The 23,156-nt window shown below is 44.8% G+C and overlaps 1 protein-coding gene across 13 annotated transcripts in view; it reads right to left on the bottom strand.

The window, feature by feature from the left end:
- MLIP (muscular LMNA interacting protein) overlaps positions 1-23,156 on the bottom strand; it is a 213,087-nt gene that overhangs the window by 142,266 nt on the left and 47,665 nt on the right. The window contains exon 2 of one of the 13 annotated variants that reach the window (XM_090033970.1): positions 17,603-17,703. The exons of the other annotated variants lie outside the window; for them this stretch is intronic. The gene's annotated coding sequence lies outside the window, so the exon portion shown is untranslated. The remainder of the gene's footprint in view (positions 1-17,602; positions 17,704-23,156) is intronic. 13 annotated transcript variants of the gene reach the window in all.

Raw genomic sequence — 23,156 nt, 5'->3', positions numbered from 1 at the left:
GAACAGGGCCAGATGTGGAGGCAGCGCAAGGCTCATACGCGAAGGGAGGAAAAAAAACTGGGGGGGGCTGAGCATAAACATGCGTGACCTCACACCCCAACCCGAAGGAAAAGTCTGCGAGGGGAGGGGGAGAGTGCAACTGGGAGTAGACAAGGATCGGGAAGGAGCAGAGGAGAGCCGGGATCAGAGCCCACTGCACCCGTACAGCCGCCCCTTCCCCAGACACAGGGCCACTGCCCAGTGCCAGCAGCCTCTGCAACACTGCAGCTCCCCCAGCCCTGCACCAGCCCCAGATGCCTCCCTGCACCGCCCAGGGGGGCCCAGAGTGGAAGACCTGTATGGGGCCAGCCTTGGCTGCACTGGAGGGGATGGAGAACTTAGGGCCCCCACACCTGCCCCAAGTCTTCCCTGGGAAGAGCCTGGCACAGCCCAGTGGCTCCTCCAGAGGTGCAGCACTGGGGTGGAGGGGCATGGGGCAAGGATGGCTTAAGCTGAGGCTGGGCTCTGCCTGCTCACTAGATGCGCCCCTCGCTCTCACCTTTGACAGTGGCGTGGCACCATGTGCATCCCCTCTGGGCAGGCTGGGCAGTGAGGCACATGGCACCACATCGCAGTCAAAGCAGCAGTGAGGTGTGCAGGCAGGGAGCAGATAGAGTCCATCCCGCTGCTGCAGCTGCCCTTACCCTGTGCAAAAATTGGGGCTAATATTCCCCGCCCCCCGACCCTTGACTTCCCAGTGCCATGCCTCTGGAAGAGTCACTTTCCGGGCATGACCCAGGGTGGGGCAGGCATGTGAGTCCATAGGGCTCTGGCTCAGTGGTGCAGCTGAGGCTGGCCCCGCTCCAGCCCTGGATCCAGGCCCCCCTGGGCAGTGCGGGGAGGCAGGCTGGGCCAGGAGGGCTGTGGTTTTGCAAGGTCTGCTGGTGGTGAGCAATGACCTCAGGCATGAGGGAAGGGGTGGCCACGCAGGCCCCTGGTCCAGCTCTGCTCCAGTCCCGGCTCCCCTCCCCCCACAGACTTTTCCACCTGGAGGGGAATGCATGCTTGCATGCTCAGCCCCCACAAAATTCTTAATCTCCCTCCACATGTGCACACATGCATGTGTTTGTGTGTCTGTTCATGGCAGGAGGGAGAGTGTGCTTATGTCTGTCCATTTGCAAAAAGTGAGTGAGTAGGGTGCACACGTGTGTGTGTGTGTGTTTATGTACATGCACGAGTGTGCATGCATGTGCCTGTGTTCATGGCAGAGAGAGTGTGCTTGTGTTTCTGTGTCCATGTGCAGAGTGAGTGAGAGCACGCACCCATCTGCATGTGTGTGTGCATGTGTTTGTGTGTGTGTGTGCATGCGTGCACCTGTTCATGGCGGGAGGGAGAGTGTGTTTGTGTCTGTGTGTCCATATGCAGAGAGAGAGTAAGAGTAGTGTGCACCTGTCTGCGTGTACCTCTGCTTGTGTGTACCTGTGTGTGTATGTTTGGCCATACTGGGACAGGGGGGCAGGGAGAAAGAAGAAGATGCGGGCCTGTGCCCACCCACCCCCAGTCCAGCAGGGTCCTCCCAGCCTTCCCCGCCAGCACGAGGAGGCGAAGGGGCCCTGCCCAGCCCCCCCACCCCCATAGCCCAGCTCCCAAGGGCAGAGGGGGCCTCCAATTTTGTGTTTGCCCAGGGCCCTAGTACACATTAATCCACCTCTGGGTGTGGGACTGGATGCAGAGTAGTGGGGGTTGGTGTGGGGCTGGACACTGAGCAGCAGGGGTTGGTGCAGGGCTGGATGCGGAGCAGCGTGGGGAGGACACAGGACCAGATGCAGAGCGAGGGGCAATGTGGGACACCGGCTGGCAGTGGTGGCCACTGCATGCAAGCTTCCCCAGCCCCTGCATCCACATTCCTGGGCGGCAGCAGTGGCATGGGGTGGTGGGTGCCAGTGCTCTGTCCCTGCCCACCCCCTTCAGTCCCCATCATTCTTGTTGGGGAATTGGCTAGTTTGTCATATACATCATCTGCACTTGATTCAACTACCCCCACACAACCAGCCACAGTTCCTTTGAGAATTACTTTGGAAAATAAAAGGTAAAACTGTACTAGCATAAGCTATCCCAGTTTAGTTGTCATCTACCATGTTCATCTTGCCATTTTTTAAAGACAAAGAAGTTATTGCCTGTTCAATTCCAACTCTTACCACACTAGACTGATAGCCACCTATTAGCAACTTCCCCTAGGTAACTGCTCATTCACTAACCTAGTATGGGGAGCTTTAAACTACATTCACCGAGGGATGTGTAGACAAAGACCTGGATAGACAAAGCCTTGGCTAGGATGTTCTAGTTGGGGATGGTTCTGCTTTGAGTAAGGGATTAGACTAGATGACTTCCTGAGGTCCCTTCCAGCCCTAATTTTCTATGAATCTGTGATTCTATGATCTCTCCATTCCTAATCCCGATGTAAACTTACATCAGTATACAAAACCAATATAACTTATACCACTGTATATGATGATCTCTGTAGGGCCAGAAATTCACCAGTGAGGATTTAGGGAAAACCAAAATAAGGATTTTTACATTTAGTGCCATTTTTTTTTTTTACAAGAAAAGAAAGAAAATACGCAATGCCAGATTGAGTGATCTTTAGCCTTTCATTTCCTATTTTCATTAATATTAAATAAACAACAGTTACAAGCATGGTTATTATTATACCCATGCAAAAAAATGGTTTTTTTTAGTTTGTTTTAATTACTTAAGTTATGAGCATTAAAAAAAAAACAGATGAGGTCAAATTTGAAATTTTGTAATATTTTCAAAATGTTCAGTGAACCAGAAAGTTCAAAATCTGTCTTTTTCCTGAACAGCAATTTATTTTCATTTTATTAAACTTATAAATCTTTAATAAAATGGAAGAAAAATGCAACATGAAGTGTTATATAGAACGTGCAAATTAAAAATATTCATAAAAATATTTAAACAAAACTTTTACATTTGTAAAGGTTTATTTATGAACACAATTCAAAATAACAACAAAATGAACATGCATTCACAAACTGTCTATATGCAGCTTAATTTTTGGTGATAGTATCAGCCAAAAAAAAAATTCCCAGTTCTAGTTATAATTGTTAATAACCTATCACAGGGGTAAGCAATTATTTTGCCTGGAGGGCCACTTAATGAATTTTGGTGAACTGTTGAGGGCTGCAAAGATAGCCCCACACCCTGACAGTTGCCCCACCCCATGGTTGCTATTTTGTGACCAGAAGTCCTGCCCCTTGCCCCTGGAAATACACCTGGAGGGCGGGGGTAGGGGTTGCTATCCTGGAACCAGAAATAAACAAAATCTTATACTAAAAATCAAACATCTACTATAACATATTTTAATTAATGTTTTTGAATATTTTTGACCTGGTTAGTGGGTGTTTGCATAGTGTATATAGAGGCAATTGCATAATAGCTCTAAATAAAGTTTTACTCTGGTATATTGTGTGTGGAGGAGAGGGTGGTTGGGGGTGGGTATGTGTATGTGGTGGGGAATGGGGGTGTATGTGTATGTGTGTGTGGGGGTGTGGGCAATGGTGTGAGTGGGGGGTTCATGGAAGGGCTTGTGTATGGAGGGGCATGGGGGAGTTTGTGATGTGGGATTTGTGGAGTGTGCATCTTATAAACTGTGGGATATCAAAGAAACTTTAACTTAAGCATTTAAATATGAAATAGGAAATATGAGTTGTCAAGTCTAACTTCAAAAGTTCTGCCTTCCTTTTCTCATGTCCTTGTGACAAAATATTTTGTAGTATTCATGGAATTGGTGGAAACTGACAGGGCTGCACCATGAGTGCTTCTGCTATAACCTCAAACTTGAGACCTCTGAGCTGTCAACTGTCACCTTGGCACCCATGCCACCCCAGCCCCCAAAAGCTCTACAAAACAGTGCAAATCATTTTATACATAAGTGATTTTGAGAAGTGTCTTTTCCCCACCCTTCACTTGCACAATAATGTTTTAAGAAAAAAATAGTGAAAGATAAGTGATTCAAACACTAGGAAGTACAGGGGCAGATCAGAAGCATGTGCAGTGGTGCAGCCACACCCCCACCGCTACCCTTTCTTACCATGCTGCCAGAGCAGCAGGACTTAAATCTTGCAGGAGGTAAGCATCCGCCCCATCCTTTCCCTTCCATGTTCAAAGGCATGTCTCTTCACCTCTCCATCTCCCTCCTCTCCCATTCCCCCCTCACCTGCCTGGGGCTGGGACAGTGTGGTGAAGGGGAGCTTCTACCTGCTCCAGCTGGGCTACACTGGGGTTGCACCCAGCCCAGGACAGCAACAACAGTAGCTACAGGCAGATGCATTTCCCCTCCCCATGTTCTACTCCAGGTGTTCCCTGCCAGCCGAGGAGCAGTCATGTGGGGGTGAGACACACTCCCTGGCCATTGCCACTGCTGCAGGGTCTCAAATGAAGGCAGCCCCTGCACAGCTTAGCTGTCAGTTGCACCAGCATGATCAACCACAGCCATAGTTGTGTTATTTTTGCACCCCTCTACAAAGGTGGTGTCTGGGGCTTCTGCCCTAACTGTTCCCCTCCTCCCCCCCAGTTACATTACCACAGTTGGAAATGTTGTGGTGGCATAGGAAAGCCAGATATTACAGAAAGCTGAGCAACATGGTGTAGAAAATAAAAACTTTTTAACAGACCTTCTATCTTTTATTATAGAAGTCATCTAAACACTACAATAGCAGCAAAGGTAAACATGTTGCTAATTATGCTTACACATAATTTGTAAAAAAAGTATTGGTTGGAAATGTATGGTGCCAGTGTGATTTCCTTAAATACTTAAAACTTCATGGTGGGCAAAGGCACAAACACAAGGAATGCTTAATGTAATCATTTGACTTCTTTAATTAATTAATTTGAGCACTTTAATTGATCTTAACTACTTTATCATTCAAGGCAGCTGTCATTTTGGGGTACAGAATAAATGCTGCCCTTTCAAGAATTTTCCACAAGACCTTCTCTCCATCTTTGTGGACCTTTACCTTGCAGAGAGGCACATGGATAAGAGTAATTCTGAGTGACCCTACACGTTAAGGCTGGCTGGAAAACATACATTCCATTTCCATAATAAATAAATACATAAATAAATTGAATCGAGTTTTTTGACGTTTGTTCCTATTCTAATGCAGACTAAGAATGATTTTTGATTTTTTTTTGTGAACTCTCTGTGTATGTATGTGTATAAAAGAGAGAGAGAGAGAATTCACCTCAAAAAACCAATAACTGAATGGGAGGGCCACTCACCTGAGATGCTGAGAAAACCAGGTTAAAACCCTGAATCATATCAAGATGCTAGGCTATTCTTATATTGGTCTCTCTTTCACCACAAGTTCTATCCTGCACCTGAGAAAACTTCCTGGTGGAGCTGATTCAAGACCAAGAGTTTCTGTGAGAGGTTTCAGTTTCTACAAATTGGCATTTTACAGTGGAAAAAAAATTAATTGAAAATTTTCTGATTACCGCTAGAAGTATGTTCAGCTACTGCTAAGGGGATGAATCCTTGAGTATATGGACAATACAGAATTAGTCAAGGTAGCACAGGGCCATTAGGTTCAACACTTTATTTCTTTCATTTAAATTAAAAGCAACATTTTTAAATAAATGAAATAATATACACTATCAGAATTTTAAATAATTTCCTACAGGGATTTTAGCCAGGAAACAGAGGGAAAATACTAGATATAGGAGGGCTTATGAGTCACTTTCAGAAATAACCAGCTTCATTTTCTTTACTCTTAAATGTGGGGTTTTTTTGCAATGCCAGCTTCTGAAGGATTATTAGCAGGGGGTGGGCTTTGAATACAAGAAGATGAGAGAGAATTTAAAGACTGCCTCGCATGATGCAATGGCTCATTTTGATCGCCTGTCATTTGATTAAATTCCCTTTGAAAATCAGAAAAAAGGGCATTTCACAAAGGTTAATGGTCTGATCCTGCAAACAGTTGTGCATGTACTTAACTTTTATACAGATGAGCAGTACCACTGTACTATAACCTCTGTTATAATTGAAACTCTATTTATGGTAATGTTTCCAGGAGTGAGTTCTAAAACCCTAATCACAATTCTTTCTGAGGAAGCAGATATAATCAGGAGGCATGTAAAAATATTAATCCATAAATATAATATAGCAATAATAGAAATGGCAAACCAAAACCCTTTTGAAAAGAAAATTTAGGTAGGATTTTAGTGCGTTTATGCACATTACCTGAATAAGTATACATAGATTTCATCACAAATAAATTAATTAATATGTGTTTAGTACAATGACTGACTAACAACTTATGTTCTCACTGTATTTTAACTTATTGTTTAAGTCTAGGCTTTGAAAATTGTATGTAAAATAACAATTTCACAAATATGAAGCTTGTGGCTCACATAGTGTTTTGTGCACAACATTGAAAATTTATTTAAAACGTGTGATTCCTTAAACTGGGCTGTAATTGTTTTATTGTCTGGAATAAAGAAGCAATTCTTAACCAGGGTACTGCAGCACCCTCATTTGCCTTAAGTTTCTTTTAGGCGTACAGCAGGATGCAACTTACTGTTTGGACTCAAAACCCCTCCAACCCTTGACACGGTGAGGAAAGTCATCAAGCAGATGAAGAAAAATAAGGCATGAAGAGCCGATGGAATCCCTGCTGAAATTTTCAAGCAGGGGGGAGACAAGCTCACATAATAGCTCCATGCCCTCATCTTAAGGATTTCAAATGATGAGGAAATCCCAGATGACCTCAGGGATGACATGACTGTGACAATCTTCAAGAAAGGAGACAAGCCCAACTGTGGAAACTACAAAGGGATTACCTTGCTGTCCACCACAGGAAAAACCATTGCAGGAACCCTCCTGAAATGTTTTCTTCCACTTGCTAAAGAGATCCTTTCCAGAATTTCAGTGTGGGTTTAGGGCCTCAAGAGGCACAACTAACATGATCTTCACAATTTGCCAGCTGCAGGAAAAATGCTAGGAACAACATAAACCTCTCTACATAGCCTTCTTTGACATCATGAAAACTTTCAACTCTGTCAACTGAGAAGCACTGTGGAAGATCCTTCTGAAGCATGGACGCCCACCAAAATTTATCACCATTCTTTGCTTGCTCTAAAATGGTATGTAAGCAGTGGTTCTCAGTAATGGGTCTATCACAGATCTCTTTGAGGTTAAAATGGGAGTTAATCAAGGCTGTGTCATCGCTGTAATAGTCTTCACAGTATTCCATACTGCAATGCTACATCTGACCACCAACACATTTCCAATTGGCATGGAGATAAGCTACTAAATGGATGGTAAGCTGTTTACTGTCCATCCAGCCAACTCCAATCCAAAACCAAGACCAGGAAATGGGATTGACACTGAACATCCAGAAGACTAAGGTCCTCATTAGCAAGCTCTTAATGAGCAGTCCTCAGATCTGGAAATTCAGATTCACAGTGAGATTCTGGAGGATGTTAAAAAATTCTCTTACCTTGAAAGCCATCTCTTGCAGAAGGCTAACATCAATGAAGAAATCCAACATCTCTTCAAATGTGCAGGTACAGCCTTCGGGCTCCTGAGGAAACAGGTGTTCAAAGAGCACAAGAGCAAATCCAAAACCAAGCTCATGGTTTATCAAATCAGTTGTGATCCCCACCTTACTGTATGGAGCTGAGACAGACAACGTACCAATCTTCCTTAACTATGAGGGATTGCTGATGATGACTATGACAGGAGACACCACAAGTCATTGGAGAAGTATCAACAATGCTGCCTGCAAAAGATCCTTCAAATGAGGTGGGAAGACAGATGCATGAATATTAGTGTCCTCTTGCAAACAAAGACCACGAGCATTGAGGTGATGATCATCAGACATCAACTTTGCTGGGCTGCCCACATCATCCAGATACCTGACTCAGACTCTTGAAACAAGTTTTATTCTCCCAGATCAGTCAAAGCATACACTCAAGAAGAGGGCAGAGAAAGTGCTTCAAGGACATCCTCAAGGCCAACTTCAAAAAATGCAACACTGACATCAACTCATGGAAGACTATCAGCCAGGACCACCCCAAATGGAGGAAGAGTTTGCTGAAGGGCTCTCAGTACTTTGAAACCTTATGACAACAAGAGAAGATGGAAAGAAACAGTGGGCACATCTACACAAGTCATTTAGTACTTGCTCTAGCTGGTGATACAGTTTGTACTTTCCAATGCTGTGTCACTGTAGTGATGACCTATGTCACTGCAGCTTTTTGCTATGGCAATGTAGCATCTCATGTAGATGTGCCCAGCCCTGTGTGTCGCAGACAGAACCAAGAATCCAGAGCCACCCATCATACATGGAAACACATGCCTGAGTTGCAGCAGTGTGTGACAATCCTGGATCAGTTTCCTCAGCCCTCTTTGGACCCACAGATAAGAATCTTGGAAGACAGTCATCTTCAATTGCAAGGAATTGCCGAAGAGGTGTACAAACATGATTCACAAGATAAACCTAACCATTTCAAAAAAGAATCCATAGTGTTAAAAAAATCCTGACCCATTGCAGTCTATGTTCAATTAAAAAAATGCTATTATTTTCAATAAAAAAATTGGTATTATTTTTCCATAGTCAAAAAATGAGCAAAGACTAAGAGCTAGCATTTTCCTGGGGGTGTTTTGAACCTAATTAGGGGTACCTTGAATCTAGAAAGCTTGAGAATCACTTCAATAAAAAATCTTAGTAAAAAATGATTTTCTGAACCACAATAAAGACAGTTTTTATTAAAGTTGAAATCTAGTGATATCTTTAAATCTTCTTGCTTGTCAAAACACTGGGTGAGAGTGTAATATATAAGTGATATAGTCTGTTCCTTTGAATTTAGATGAAGGATTTATTCTTCATTTCTAGTTTAATGATTTATGTAAGTGGAAATTAGAAAAATACACAAAATACTAAAAATGACAGATGGAGAACTGAACATTAAACACTGCCCTTCTTTTAGTTGTTAACATGCCTTCTACTTTCTCAGAACTGAATCTAGGATTTTACAAAGGGGGGTGCAGTTGCAGGTGTCAAAGATCAAAGTCTTCGATTTCAGATGCCGATGGCAAAAGGTCTGATGACAAAGGGTCAGAAGCTAACACAGCAAACTCTGTGGTTGTAATTTATGCCTCTGTATTAACAGTGTTGCATATACACACCCCTATCTGTGCCTCATTTCAAATTACTTAAGTTTTCATACGAAAGAGACAAACTGACCTTGACAGCCCAGCACAAAGGATAAAGTATCTATAGTAACGAGATTAGCTGACTTTAATAAAGTTGTAAAATTAAATATACTATGCGCGCCATCCTGTGACCAAACAGAACCAGTACCACCCAAGTAAAAATAACCCCCCTTTTTTTATGAAACCTGAGCAAACAAAGAAAGCACAAGTGCCAACTCATTAATTATTTATAATTGGCGTATAGTAATTGGTCACCTGTGAAAAGTATAACTTTGAAAGAACTTCTGCCCAAAGCAGAGAACAGAGAACTGTGTATACACTCAAGAAGAACAGATCGTGCATGAATATTTCTCTCTGCCTACGTTATCTTTCTGGCGTATCCCCGTTTATCTCTCTATCTCTGGTGTTATCTTTCTTATCAAGAGCTCTCGGTAATCTGCAGACTGTAACGGCTTATATGAATCGCTCGGAAGCAACTCTCTTACCCACCCTGTAAATGCTGGGTATCATGATATCTGCATGCTGTAACTGAATGAATAAATCAACTCCACTGCCTACGCTCTAGCCATCAGAAGCTTAAGTAAAATAAATCTTTTGTGAAAACATCACGCTGTGTTTAAATCATCCTGACTCCTGTTCACCGTTATCACCCACCTGCCCGGTCATAAATCCCCCTCCTCGCGCCAAGCTGGTCGTGCCGACCCAGGCTCGCAGGTCAAGGGTGCACCGGCGTTATGGGGCACGGCAGCAGGGACTGGTGCTGTAGGGGTGTCTGTACCCCCTGCTCATAGCCTTCTCCCATTGCTCCCCCTCACTGGGGCATACAAACGGTGCTAAGGATTTAAGTCCCAAGGAAGATAAATTGTCCCGCACCTTCCCCCCCATCCTCTCTCCATCCTTTTATTTCCCATTCCCCACCTCGCCTTCTGCTACTACCAGTTGCTGTCCTGGGGGTCAGAGTTGTTCCTTGGCTAACCTGTGTGTCACACAGATGCCCTGTGCATGGAGCTGTGCTGCTATACCTCTGCTCTACTGCATTTTTTGGGAGAGAGTGTCTGTGGAAGGGCACAACAGGGAAGAGCTGCATGGATAGAAAAGGATTCAGAAAAATTTTAGTCCCTGATCCTGCAAACAATTCTGTGTAAACAGAACACAGCAAACATATGACTCCCACTAAAATCAATGGAGCATGAGACAAAGAACTTGTGTCTGATCTTGTGTGATGACATAGGAGTATTTTAGATTTTGGTCCAATTTTTTGTTATGCAATTTGTAGATTAATTCATTTTAAGAAATCAAAATAGATTACATTGGCAGTCTAGAATTAGAGGGAAATAGTGAAATGTGTATGTAGCAGGCTTGCCTTTCAGAGCTTGGGTTGAGTTCCAGGCTTGAAATCTTGCTGCTTTGATTGGTGGAGCCCATCCGGACCTGACTGAAGACTGAATGCTCAGGTCTGAAAGACTTCAGGGGCAGAGCCCTGGAGAGTATAAAAGGAGCTGCGTGCCCAGCATAAGGGAGATGAATCTGGGACAGAGAAGACAGGAGAGCAGGGCTCAGAAGAGTTAAGGAGAGCTGCTCAGCAGGGTGAAGCAGTAGCCCAGAAGCACCCCTGAAGACTTCCATCAGCAGGAAATGGCAGACAGCTCTAGCAGCTAGATTCTCGGTGTGCAACATGGTGTTCAGGCCCTGAGAGCTGTGTCAGATGGTTCAGGTCTGCAACCTGTGGCATGCAGCCAGAGACACGGTGCAAAAGCCAGTGCATGGAGCAGGATCTTTTGAGCATTTGGGCGGCTCAGGTCTTCAACCCCCAGAACAAGGCTGGGAGCTCAGTGCAGGAGGCGCTGCACAGAGTCCGGGAGCAGACCAAGCCTGGTGCTGCATGAGGCAGCCCAGGACTCCAACCCATAGCAAAAGGTTGAGTCCAGGGAACCAGATGGTGGTCGAGCTACTCAGCCAGCAGACAGGGCTGAGTCAGAGGCCCCATAAGACCTGCATAGCAAAGACCTGTTCCAGGGGACAGCAACCCCCCCCGAAGCCCACCTCAGGTGAGAAAGTAGCTTGGTGCAGAAGACGAGGGCCACCCCTCTCCAGGCCTGGGAGTTGTGAGTTGCAGGGAAAAGAGGATTCCCACAGGGGAGGGAGAGTCTCCCCTAGTTAGTTAAGGGCTCCTGAAAGTGGAGGTCTCACTGGGAGGGCCCCCCTAATGTTACCAGCTTCCTTGTAGGGCTTGGGAAAAGCCCAAGGGCATTGGGGTTTCCCCTTGGGATTAAATTTATCTTTGGGGTTCTTGCACCATAAGTGGTGTGATGTCATGCCTTATATTTTGTGAACACTTAATGTTTGTAAATTTGTAGATAAGTAGAGTCCTGGGCCTCTGCTGTTGCTGTTATTTCACCTGTTGTTTATTTTTATTTATTTGTGGCTTATTTATTGTTCACCCATACTTATCTATAGTTTATCTGTTGGCTAACTGTGTTTATTTGGAGGTTTATCTGTTTCACATCAGATATTTCCCTGTATCTGAAGCACTGGTGTAAGGTTTTATAGCATTTACCCAGAGGGTATTGTTTATATTATTTGTTTAAATATCCCATATATATATTGTACATATGTTTATATCCATGCCTCTTTTCCTTGTGATAACTATATACAAATTTATTTACATTAACTTAAGTCCCCTGACTGTCCTGGCCTAGTTCTGTAGGGACAGAGGTAAACTGAGAGGTCTGCAGTTCGCCCACAGCACATCTGCCAGCTAACAATTCCCTTCAACTGGAGAAGGGGAGTATATATACCTGAGTTACCTGGGCTATGTGTATATTATGAGAGGTGACTTCACGAACATGACATTATTTCCTTACGTACAAATCAGGGGCCCAGTCCAGAAGTACAATTCCTGTTCATATGAAAACAGATTGGAAAGAGTCCAACAGATAGCAAGCAAAATTATTAGAGGCCTGGAAAGCATTACTTGGGAGGAAAGGCTAAAATGACTAGTGTTATTTCAGTCTGGAGAAAAAAAGACTGAGGGGGGATTTGGTAACTGTCTTCAAATACCTGAAGAACAATTATAGAGAGGATGGTGAGGGACTTTTTCCTGTGGCCATAGGGGACGGGACTAGCAGCAGATGTCTCAAGTTTCACCAGGGAAAATTTAGGTTGGAAATTAGAAAGCACTCCCTGACTGGGAGGGTGGTCAAGCATTAGAACAGGTTATCCAGGGAAGCTGTGGAATCTTTATCACTGGAAATTTTTAAGAGTAGTTTGGACAGACGCTTGGCCGTGATGGTTGAGTCAGAGATGATCCCATCTTGAACAGGGGGCTGGATTAGATGATCTTGTGAGGTCCCTTCCAGCCCCACTTTAATAGGATCCTATTCATATCAGTAGGCCAGATCCTAAATAAGAGATCCTTTTCTAATCCTGATTGATCTATGAAAGATACATTTTAAAAGATGAACTTGCTAAGACTGATTCTGGGCAGGTGCCAAAAATCAGGATTTTAGCTAAAGCACAGCTAAAGTATCTAAATCTCTTGCATTTGTGAGATGAACCTGCTTAAGATTTTTTTCCAGTATTTCCTGTACTTTTAGTCTGACCATCAAATCCATAAAAACTGTCTCACTAAAAATGCTCTCACATAGGATCTGACATATTATTCCACCCAATGAGAAACAAAGCTGGTGAAAATGCCCAACTCCATGTTAGATGGCCTGAATATCGTTATATTTAAATACCATGTAGGAGATCCTATCCAAACAACAGGTCAGTAAATGGACTAGCATTGATGTGTCTAGTATTGACTCCACTGGGGTCAGAATTTCATCCTTATTTTAAGATCATAAAAAAAAAAACATTGTCTCAAGCACTCTATAAACCTCAGTCACTTCAGGAAATCAGATTAGAGAGCTCCATTATTTCTCTTTCACTTTGACTTTAGTGGGGGTTTCACCAAGAAACCTACAGGCTACCTATTGCAAGAATTGAAAGAAGGCCATGACAAAAAGCGACAAAGCCATATCAGTTAGTGGTTACTGTATTCGGCAACAATATACAGCAGCAAGTAACTGCAACAACTTGGAATTTTGAGTCAGTTATTGTATTTTGCCACAACATTAAAAACCTGCCACTCAGGAGCACATTTTTAAAAGTGCATTTCTGCAGAGTCATGTTTTTCATGGATGCTGATCAGCAAGAAAAATAAAAGACTCGCTTCACTTGCTCAGACTTCTGACTTTAATTCTTTCAAGGTAGAAATTCAGTCGTGTGTGGGGTCAGCACAATATCTATGAATCATTTAAATTATCAAAGTAGAACTTAAGCTACTTTAATTACTGGCTATTTTGTGCTAGTTTTCTGCACAGAAGTGATGTTTACCCTTAATGACATAAATCTAAGAGCATAAAACTTCAGGATGTTTCTAAGGAGGACTCAGAAGTAGACCACCATTTCAGCTGAAAGTTAATAATATTATCCATATATGAAAGAGGGAAGTATTTGTACTGCACATCATCTGCAATTTCTTTCTCAAAAGATAGTTTTGTTTTATGTCTGTTTAAAGGGATTAATATTTTAACAATCTGAAGATCATTAACAGATGAAAAAATTGATGAGTAACCAACCTCTAGAGAAAAGGAGCTCATATTAAGTACATTTACTGATGAAACAAGGAAAGATATTTTCCAGAATTAAATTAGAATTAATTATGTAGCACTGATGTGTTAATTTGACACATTAATGGAAATGCCTAACATGCAATTACAAAGCATCTGGGGTGTAATTTTAAAAGGCAACAAAGGAGTAGATATATTAAGGGGAGTGGGACACTTAAGGCTAACTATGAAGACACTTAAACCTCCACTCAGTTGTATCTACTCCTCTAGGTATCTAAATACCCTCAGCACCTATGTTTCTGTTGGTAAAGTCCTCTACATTCATCAGCTGGATGGAGCACATGCATGATCGCCCAAATCCTGATACGACTGAGCTACTCAGAATCCTACCTCTCACATAATCCCCAGATCGTCAGAGTAGACAATGCCCCTACTTACAGTGCCTGTGGGGACACATCTGGCAGGCAATCCCATAGCATACAAAAACAGCTACAACAAACTTTTTTCTGGCTAGTTGTGACAGGAATGTGTGGGCCATTTTATTCAATAGCCCAGTGGTTAGGAAACAGACATAGGAAATGTCAGGCCCACTATCAAATCCCCCTCCACCTGATTTGGAACAAGAACTTGAACCAGTAGTGAAAGAAGTTATAATTTAAAGAGGTTTTCTAACAGGAGACTGAGAGAATTGGGAAATGGGAGATGATCTCACAGGGTACATGCAGACATTTGCTGCACTTAGTCTATGATTACACAGATTAAAGCAAGCAGCATGATCATATCAGGAGTGGCATGTGCCAGTGCTGGAAGCTGTGCCAGAGACATGGTGTGAGTAACTTGGGGTGAGCAGGAGGGGCAGGAGGGAATGGGGTGGGTCCTAGTAGGTCAATGGCAGGAGTTGGCAGGTCCCTGGGAGGGTTTGGAAGTATAAGGGGTAGGGGATAGCGGGTCCACAGAGAAGGTTGGTGGGTCCATGGCAGGAGTTGTATGGTTGTGGAAGGGGGATTGAAAGGGGACTAAAAATAGCCCGTTCTGGGGGGAAGGGTTCTAAGAGTGCAGCCCTGGGGTTGGTGTAAGCAGCTGGGCTTCCCCAGGCCCAGGGTTGTGCTCCAAACACATGCAGAGGTTCACTAGATCAACCCGTTCCTGATCTAAGTTAGTTCATCTCAAGTGAATTAATTTAGATCAGGCCCACCATTTTTTTGCCTGATTTAACCTCCCCAAACATAGGCAATGCATAGAGGGGTACAGGGGAGCACATGCCCCCCCACAAGATTGGCCGCCACCAGCTTCTGTTCACTGCTCGCATCTGCCCCCCACCTCGCTGCTGATGGGGCTGGCTATGGCTGTGGGCAGTCCCCACTCACTGCTCACCCCCCACCTCCACCACTGCTCACCGCCATAGTGCGAGAGGCACCAGTCATTCATGTCCCCAAATATCTACACAGATCAGCATTTAGATCAACCTAACTGTAGTTAAGTGAATCTAAGTGTAATGTTTGCATGTTCCTGCAGCTGAAAGCAGCTATCTTGTTAGCTAGAGCCAGACACAGGATTTATAGAAGCTTACTTACTACTCCACAAATTAAACTTGCTTTTTAGCTCTCTTTCATGAACACCTGTATTAACTGAACTCAGTGACCCCTACATGATGTTAGAAGTGGTGAACAAGAAAGAATTTGCAAGAATTTGAGTTCCAACTGGAAAATAATTTGTGAAGGAGGAAGCCTTAGCTGCTTATAATACTTTCACCTGAGAAAACGGTCAAAATATGAAACTAAGTAAAACACTGTCTACTTGTGAGGAATACTGCATGCCAAAAAGCATGAGGCTATTGAAAGACACAGACTTTTTATGTGCAGACATAGGTGAATAAAAAAAAATGATTGGGGGGGCTGAGCACGTGCACACGTGCATGCCCCCTTCTCCTCCCTCCCAGCAGGTAAGTCTGCGGGGGAAGGGGCAGGGGGAGGGCCATGTGGGGCTGCTGATCAAGATGCCCACATTGAGGGAAGGATCAGGGCACAGGCAGGGGCTGGGGTGAATGGAACCCGGCCGAGCTGGGTGGTAGGACAATCATAGCCCAGGCAGCCCATCCAGGGGCATGGAGGGACTTCTGTCACTTTGTGAAACCCAGCAGAGGCCTGGGGGGCATGTGCCCCCCACAATCTATGTGTGGGCCAGTGACGGCTGCCACTGAATGCTGGGCTTTGCACACCACTGCAGCTGCCCCAGGAGCAGCATAACACCACATGTGTCCCACAGCCGGGCCAGCAGGGGGAACAGCAGAGCCCAGTGGCAGCAGGCGTGTGGCATTGCACCGCTCCTGTGACAGCTGCAGCTGGAAGCAAAGCCCTGTGTGCAGCTGTGGCTGCCTCTGCCCTGCACACAGATATGGGGGAGACACATGCCCCCCAGACCTCTGCTGAGGGTGTGCGCAGTGGTGGGCCCTGGATGAGCCACCTGGACTCCAATTGCCCCATTCACCCCAGCCCCTGCCTGTGCCCCGCTCCCCCCACTGTAGGGTCCTTGATCTTCCCCAAGCCTTGTCCCCTTCAGAGTAGACTGATGCTTGCCTGCCATACTGCCAGTGATCCATATGCTGAACTGCAATCCTGGCTGCATGCGCTCCCCTCCCCACCTCTGCTGAAGCCATCTGGAGCCTGTGGCTGGGCTGCTTTGCAGCCCTACCCACTGCCCCACATTTGGGGGTGCTGAGCCCCTTTAGTCCCAGCCTTCTGCCACCTATGTGTACAGACAAACAACAAGAGAAAGTATATAACTGTATGGCCACTAACAGACATGGGGGGAAAAAACAGCACTTTTCCGAAAGAGGAAGCTTATCAGTTTGACCTGGCTCACCCAATGTCTGTATAGATCACATGCTTCAGCAGGGCTTTTTGGTGCTGTTATCTAATAGCTGATTTCAATTTGGAAAGCCCTGTTTTAATTGTAACAAGAGGAACCATTTTTCCAAGTACTACAGATCCCAAACATAAAAACCTTAAGTGCATACAGTTGAGAGCATGTGTTACAGTCAAATCTAGCAAAATCAGTGAGTGGATTTTGATTTTGCCAGTGGAAAGAACAGTGGTTCACTTAAATTGGACACTGGAGCTCAGGTTAATATTTTACTAGATCATGAATATAAAAAATAAAAATTGGGATCAAAAGAGAGTCCAGGAAACATAAGAATATTGACTATTATAAATATCCCAGGTACAGAGATCCAGCATCCAATATAAAACTAGAGCATACAACTCCTATTCATTGTGGTACCTAGGGAGGTGACACCAATTTTGGGTCTGGAAGCCTGTGAAAAACTAAATCTAGTTAAGTGTGTGCTTGCCATACAAGACATCACAAAACTCATGCCTCCTGACGATCCCTGTTGCCACTAGAGTAAAAATCTACACAATTTTCTTAGGAAAAAAACAGTTGTCCCAGAACACAAAAAGCAACTGTCCTTATGGGAAGAAATGCACATAACAACACAAATGAGAACTCAGTCTCAGAGGTAAGCAACCAACAGTAGCAAAAAAAAAAGGTTAGGGACTACTTAGAAAAGCTGGATATGTACATGTCAAAGTGGCCAGATGCAGTGTATCCAAGGCTGCTGAGAGAATTGGCCTATGTGATTGCATAGCCACTGGCCATCATCTTTGAAAATTCATGGTGACTGGGAGAGGTCCTAGATCATTGGTAAAGGGCTAATACAGTGCCCATCTTTAAGAAAGGGAAGGAGGATCCAGGGAACTACACACAGCCTTACCTCAGCCCTCAGAAAAAATCATGGAACAGATCCTTAAGGAATCCATTTAAAGCACTTGGAGGAGAAGAAGGTGATTAGCAGGGATCCAGGTTTTCTGTTTGCTGCGGAAAAATGGAAAAAGGCAGGGTTTTTTCTAGAAGGGACAAAAACATGGATTTTCTCCTTTAAGGAAATCACAGATTTCTCATTTAAAGGAGAAAAGCTCAGGAAAAAGTGGGTTTCCCCTTGCAGGCTGGCAGCATTCCAGCCTGCAAGGGGCTGCTTGGTGCTGTGGGGAGCAGGAGATGGGCGAGCCATGTGCATGTTCATGCACACACATGCACATGGTTGCCAGGCAGAGTGGTGGTGGAGAGCAGCTCCTGCTGCTCCCTCCAGGGAAGTCTATGGAGGCAGGGGAGGAAAGGGAGCATAGGTGATGCATTGTGTAGGCAGAGGAGCACAAGTGATTTGTGGGGCAGTGACTTGGAGGACAAAACAACATGGCAGGGAGGTACACCCCCCCTAGATTTCTGTACCCACAGTGGTGTGTGGGGCTGCAGATGGGCCAGATCAGTTCAGGACAGGAACCACTTCCGTGGCCCAATAGGCAGGACCTCGCATGGGAGGGAGTGCTGCATTGCTATGGCCTAGGTGAGGTGCCCCTTGCACACCCAGCAGCAGTGGGGGGGACACAGCTTTGTGCCACTGCTGCATCACACCTTGGCAGCCATGACAGCAAAGCACTCCCACCCACACCAGGTCCCACTTGCTGGGCCATGAAGGTGGCTCCTGCCCAGAGCTGGACCAGCCTGGCTGCAGCCCATGATGCACTATGGAAGCAAAAATCTCAGGGGGTATGTGCTTCCCCACCCCTCTATCACATTGCCTATGCCCCCCTGCCCCCTCCACATGTTACCTGTGCACACACAACCACTCCCTTTTTCACACGCTGGGGGGCGGTGGATCAGGAGTGAGCAGCACCAGCAGGACTGATGGGGCTTTGAGTCAGGAATGAGGGGCATCAGCAGGGTTGGGGGGCTATGGGTCAGGAGTGAAGGGCACTGGCAGGGATGGGGGGGAGGGGAGGCTGTGGCTTGGGAATGAATGGCAATGGCATGGGCCGAGGCAGGGCACCAGCATATCAGGGCTGCTCAGCACCTCAAAGTAGTGAGGGGGGACACTGCAGTTGGCCCCACATCCTGGTGAGTGAAAAGGGCAGGGGGAGCTCTGATTTTCTACAATAATTAAAACAAAATCAAACACCAAAATATATAGGTATTTAGAATTTATTTTATTATAGTGTTTGTCACTGGTAGACTTCCAAATTGCTTTAAAATTGTAAATATATCAACAAAACATTGTGTTCAACTGATACCTTTATATATAGTGGCATTTCATCTTAATTGTAAAAAAACGCAGATTTCAAGGGGTTTTAATAAGAGAACTTTGGATTTATTTATCAGAGAATTTGTAGTTTGTAAATGAAGAAAACCAGGGTAACTGGTGATTAGGAACAGTCAGCGTGGATTCACCAAGAATAAAGCATACCTGACCAACATGATTGCCTTTTAGACAACTGGCTCTGTGGATGAAGGGAGATGAGGGGATGTGATATACAGAACAATCTCATGCACCACTACTGTCTGAGGACCTGCAGAAAAGGACCTGGGGGCTACAGTGGACAGTAAGCTGAATATGAGTCAACAGCATGCCCTTGTTGCAAAGAAGCCTAAAGGCATACTGGGCTGCATTGGTAGGAGCACTGCCAGAAGACTGAGGGAAGTGATTTTTCCTCTCTATTTGGCACTGGTGATGCCACACCTGGAGTACTGTGCTCAGTTTTGAGTCCTCCCCCTACCCCCACTACAGAAAAGGATGTGGTCCAGCAGAGGGCAACAGAAATAATTAGGGCGATGTGGCACATGACTTATGAAGAGAGACTAAGAGAACTGGGCTTATTTAGTCTGGAAATGGGAAGACTGAGGGGGGATTTTATAGCAGCCTTAAACTACCTGAATGGTGGTTCCAAAGAAGCTGGCACTAGATTGTTCTCAGCAGTGGTGGATAACAGAACAAGGAGCAATGGTCTCAAGTTGCAGGAAGGGAAGTTTAGGTTAGATATTAGTAAAAGTTTTCTTACTAGGAGGGTAGTGAAACACTGGAACAGGTACCCAGAGATGTTGTGGAATCTCTGTCCTTGGAGGTTAAATCCTGGCTAGACAAAGCCTTGGCTGGGATGATCTAGTTGGGGATGGCCCTGCTTTGAGCAGGAGTTTGAACCAGATGAGCTCCTGTGGTCCCTTCCAACCCTAATTTTCTATGATTCTGTGATGTGGCTGGATCAATTGACTGGCTTGCCAACCCTAGTTATAATCATAAGAGGTTCTCTAACAGGAGATTGTGAGAGTTGGGAAACAGGAGATGGTTCCTTAGTTGGGAGCAGCTAGCCTGCTAGTTAGAGCGAGACAAAGGTAGAAGCTTGCCTACAGCTCCACAATAAAACTTGTCATTTTAATCCTTCATATGCCTGTTTTTACTGAATGTGGTGATCACAACAGGAGTCACATCTCACATATCCCAAGATTGTATACTAACTAGTAAGCCAAGGGTGTCACACATATGACACGTCAGCCATATGACACGTCAGCCAGATCATTCAATGGTATCAGATACGGGCAGTCCTCGACTTATAGCACTCCGACTTGTGGCAATCCACACTTGTGGTGCTCCGCTATTTACACCTATGTCATTACTTACGGTGCTGGATCCTCACACTTACGCATGCTGTAAATGCAAGGATACAGTGCTGCATGTCATCTTGCCTGCAGCCCGCAACCCACTCCAGGATTCATGGCTGTGGTACCTTGGTAAGTCTCGCGCTGGGGGTCGGGTGGTCACTACTATGGTCGCCTCAGAGAGGGGCAAGAGCACCAGCCTGTCTCAGGACCTGGGTGGCCCTGGCATGGGGGAGAGCAGGGTTGGTGCCTCGCCTCCTGGCAGGGTGGCTGCATGTGGGGCTCCCAGACAGAGCTCCAAACTCCGTGGAGAAAGGCTTTCTCCCTTCTGCTCAGCAGTGTAAGTCAGGGGGCAAGTGCCTTGTGCGGGGAGGGGCCCAGAAATAGCTGTTGCTGCAGCTGGCAGCTGGGTGCTCCAGTCAACACTGCCCCGTGCACTGCCCTGGTCCCAGCTGCCCTGCTATGCCTTCATTGTGCTGGGGCCATGCTGGTTCCTACACTGGCTCCATCCCCACTGACAACCTGCCCTAGCTTGCTCACCACTCCTGTCAACACAGGGTTATGGAGGGCTCTGGCAGTTGCTGCGTCTTGGCCTTTCATCCCAGTGTGAGTAATTATTTATACAGTCAGAATCAACATGGTCTATAGTAAAACTGAATAGCTGATTAAATAAAATTAAATAATTGATTTAAATACGGTGTTTATGATCATTTCTATAAAAAGTTGGGCATCAGATTCGACTTACATCGTTCCGATTTATAGCGCCTGCTCCTGGAACGTAACCCACTGTAAGTACGAGGACTGCCTGTATAGCACATTTACCAGAAAGGTGCATACAGACAAATGGAATGAATTAAAATGTGGGAGCATCTTGGTATGCAGGGAAAGTCGAGGTGGGTGCCTGCAAGCAGGAGTTCCACATGCTCCTTGTAGCAATGAGATGTCCAGGAGAATTCCTCTGCAAAGGATTACCTTGAGGGCACCTGCAAGCATGTGGGTAACTCTCATAGGGGGATCCCCCGCTCCATGCTTGCAAGTGTCTACAGGGAATATTTCTCATTACGTTATAGAATAACTCGTAATGTCTCTTATCAGAGTATCCTTTAGGAACAGCCACTGTTTGTTTACAAACCAAACACATGAGCTTTCCTTCCTCTATGAGAGCCTCCATTTCTTCAGCAAGTGTGGAAAGGGGAACTCTCATAGAAGGATTCCCCACCCCCATGCTTGCAGGTGCCTCCATGCTCTCTAGCACCCCAAGTCAGAGGATGGCAACTGGGAACATATGTAGATGTCCCAGTAAATGTAGATGGAGTGCGCTTAGCTGTGCAGCAACATATCACAGCAGCTGACTCCAATCCACTTAGGAAGTCTATTTCCAGCCACGGTGCAATGTAGTATGTTTTCTCACCTTGAAGTAAGTCATGGCTCAATGCCACTGGGATTAAAGATGGAAAGAACTTAAAGTATGTAGTTAAGATTACCAATTTTAGGCATGAATGGCAAGACAGATTCTCCGAGTTCTGGAGACTTGAAATAAAGTTCAGGATTTTCAGCATCCCACTCTCTGTCCCTATTGAAGATGCCCCACAGGAGCTGTAAATGGAACTTACTGATTTTTGGTGTAATACTATACTGGAAGATAAGTTCTCATGAGTTAGGATTCACAACTTTTACCTACCCTTGGAGAATACTATCCGTCACTACATCAAGGATGCTATCCATGTTCACAATCACGTGTGTGCAAATAGGTCCTTTTCAGTGATGAACCTGAACAAGTAAATTCTGCATTCAGGACTCAGTGATCAGTACTTGAATACCATCCTGAAAAGTGGCCACAGCACAGACCTTGCAACCAAACTTTGAGGAGCTGGTTGCAGTGTGGAGGTGTTAGGTGTCTGGGAGTAGCAGTAACATTTTGTGAAATTATAGCACATGCATAGGAGTTTGTTGTTCTTCTTCTTCTTGTTTTGAGTTCCTCTAATGATCTCTCCATTTTACAATAAAGGCTGTAAAAAATATTTCTTGAAAGTAATCATTTTTTCACACATCTAGGGGCCTGTTTCTAACCAACTGGTATGCATCCAAAATTTAAAAATTGATATATGCTGAAAACTGCTCTTGATGTGCAAAAAAAAAAAATAAAGGTATTGCCAAGTGTAAACTAAGCCAACAGAGGAAATAAGAAATTTCAGTGAAAAATTATGGGTGTAGCCCTGGGGCACCTGAAAAGTGGCAAATGTGGCCAACTGATTTGAGTTTGACATCTCTATGCTGGCTTATTCTGTGATTAGTCTCACCTCATAAATATGTTCTATGATATATGAATAATAAATTACTCATTGGCCAGAGAGAAAATAAGTAGTTAGGGTATTCATGGATTTTAAGAGTCAGACTCTAGTCTATCCTCCCATCAATTTCTACAAAATGGAACAGTTCCAAAAGGAGAAATTGAGATTTGACACAAACAGACCCAGAAGATCTAATAACCTATCTCCATTCTTTAGCATTTCCCATTCACTTTGCTTAAGCAGCTTCCTGCTCAGCTTGCTCTCTTCTATGAATCTCATTCTTAGGTGCCCAACTCTCCCATGCACTGCATAGGAAGCCTGACTGCTTAACTCAGAGCTACAGATTTCAGCAAATAGCAGGGTGCTAACTTGCTAAAACCCAGTGCAAACCTTGAGCATTGCAAAACCTTTGCAATCCTTTGTAGATATAGCACTGTGTGATTTAGGTCTGGAGATCAAGTCTCACTGGAATTTCAATGGAACTTCTGCTCTGGGATCATTTCCAATCTTAGGATACTTCTCTTATATTCCCTCACTATCCACATAGTG

The sequence above is a fragment of the Crocodylus siamensis genome, chromosome 1 (genome assembly GCF_052110815.1).
Source record: "Crocodylus siamensis isolate JL-2025a chromosome 1, ASM5211081v1, whole genome shotgun sequence".
Lineage (NCBI taxonomy): Eukaryota > Metazoa > Chordata > Crocodylia > Crocodylidae > Crocodylus > Crocodylus siamensis.
The sequence above is the reverse complement of the archived record's forward strand: the minus strand, read 5'-3'. Positions and strand labels throughout refer to the sequence as shown.